A 2,366-nucleotide genomic window follows, 5' to 3' on the forward strand; every position below is an offset into this window, starting at 1 on the left:
CCCCTTTCTCCCCAATGACGTCCACGATTTCTGTCCAGCCCCGGGGCCATTATTCCCTATCTCACGGTCCCCGAATCTCGATGAACTTTTTTTTTTTTTTTTTTTTTCACCTACACCGTAAAGGAGGTCAGCAGGGGTGGGGAAGGGGGGGAGGGACCAAAGCTACGGAGTCAGGGGTCTCGATGATGCTTCTTGGTTCTTGGTCACTAACTACATATAATATAATATATATATGTATGTATATATATATATTTGTGTATGTGTGTGTGTGTGTGCTCTGTTGCATTGCATTCGGCGGCAAGTGCGTGATGCTGGAGATGAGCAGTCCTAACTCGTAAGCTCTGACAGAAGGCATGACGGAGAGGTCAGCCCTAAGTGTACGAGTGGTTCTCTACCAGCGCAGAGAAGGCATATTCAGAGCTTGGGAGAGGAGCAGGTGATGACGAACGGATATGCTGTAGGCACAGGATAGGCCTCCTCGGTGCTCCCTCCACTCCAGTAGAGAGGCTAGATCCGTCGCTACCTGCACGTACATGTACACACATTCGCGCTAGTATGTCCCTGGGAGGGGTTATCCTCTTTCTGTCTCTGTCTCTAGTTTTCCTCCCCACCCCACCCCTCCCTGTTGTCATTGTGCTTCTGCCGGTCGGTGCTGTACGAGTACGGATGGGTGGTTATTACGCTCTGTGCGTGTGTGTGTGTTTGCGTGTTTGGCACGGACATGTTCCTGGAGCCAATCGACCCTGAACATCTGGAAGTTGATAGAATTCCATTCCCAACATGGGACTTTTTTTCTTCTTCACCTGTACTTCCGATTGAATAGTGTTTGAAATGAAAACTAGAGTAAGAAGAATTTTTCTTCTTCTTTCAATCTTTTTTTTTCCAGATACCTCTCTCTCTCTGTCTTATTTCCCTCAAGAATGAGGCAATAAAAGTTAACTCCCGGTACATGACCGACCTTGGCACTTCTAAACATCCTTCTTTCTCCCTTTCAAAACGGAAAACCACAATGTGAATCTCGATGACCTCTGATGGAGTAGTTTGACCCATTTTTCCCCCCAATTTTTTTTTTCTTCTCCATTCATGCTTTTCGGATGAAGCTCCAGCTGTCTGCTTTCCCGACTTGAGATGTCGTCGCAAGCTCTCGGCCGCTCTTGGTCTGATAGCTGATGAATAGTATACTGCTGTGTCTGCCGAGTAAAACAGTGCTGCCCTCTTGGTAATGAATGGGACACCCTTGGGATTCCCCGTCCTCGAATCCACACACACGAGGACGATGAGAATCCGAGGTGGCTTGATGTCATCTCTCTGGACACTCGCAGGCTACCAAGTATCGACCATGGGTCATACATAACATACAACATAGGAGCATAGGTAGTGCTGATGATGGAGCCGAGAGGGAGAAGAGAGAGAAAGAGAGAAAACCCCTCCTCCGTTCCCCTCTCCACGAGGAGAAGATCCTACTCATCGTGAAAACTGAAAGGCCATCGGGAATACAAGTACCAGAAAGGGTGATGCAGTCTACGGTACGGCTAGGGCCCTGTCGGGGATCGAGATTTCCAACAGCATAAAAGTGGGGGACGTGGGTATGCATAGTCGTAGTATCACTCCTTACTCACCTCCCACCGATGACCCTTCGTACAGCGCACGTGTGATGCGTATCTGTAGTTAGAAGTCCCCGATAGTTGTTGTTGATCAAGAGGAGAGAGAAAGAAGCCCGTCTACAGGTGTTACATAGGAAATAAGGGTCATTTCAATACCCCCCCTCCCCCCAAGTACAAGTCACGTGCGTTCCCGGAAATAATCTTCCGGGAAACACGATCCGTTCCTTTTTATTATTTTATTAAAATTTTTTTTTAAAACTCTCCCCTCCCTCTCCTACTCTCTCAGTGGGATCGCGGGGACCTATACATAAGGAGGGGACCATTTCACGCAAAGAGAGAAAGAGAGCAAAATCCCTAGTCATGTTATTTATATATATATATATATATATAGTGAATATAGCACACTGATGCAGCACACACGCCCCTCCCCCCTGACCTAGAAGCAAAACAAGCAGCAGAAGAAGAAGAGAAAAGGACGAAACAGGTTAAGAACGCATACAGAAGCCCCCATTGACCCGTCTTCCCCATCCCGCAATAGGCTAGGTCACGTTCCGTGTGCAACATTGATTCAGGAAATTCCACAAACACGACATATGCAGCACACACTAACACCCTTGGTCTCTTGTCCCCCCCCCGTGTCGTGACCGGCTGGGCATACGTAGCTTTGCTTCTGTAGTCTTGTTTTTCTTCTTCTTCTTCTTCTCTTTCTTTCCTTTTTCTTCTGCTTCAAACATTTTGGAGACGGAGAGATACTACAAGTCA

This window comes from Geosmithia morbida (genome assembly GCF_012550715.1).
Source record: "Geosmithia morbida isolate 1262 chromosome Unknown scaffold_7, whole genome shotgun sequence".
In the NCBI taxonomy this organism is placed as follows: domain Eukaryota; kingdom Fungi; phylum Ascomycota; class Sordariomycetes; order Hypocreales; family Bionectriaceae; genus Geosmithia; species Geosmithia morbida.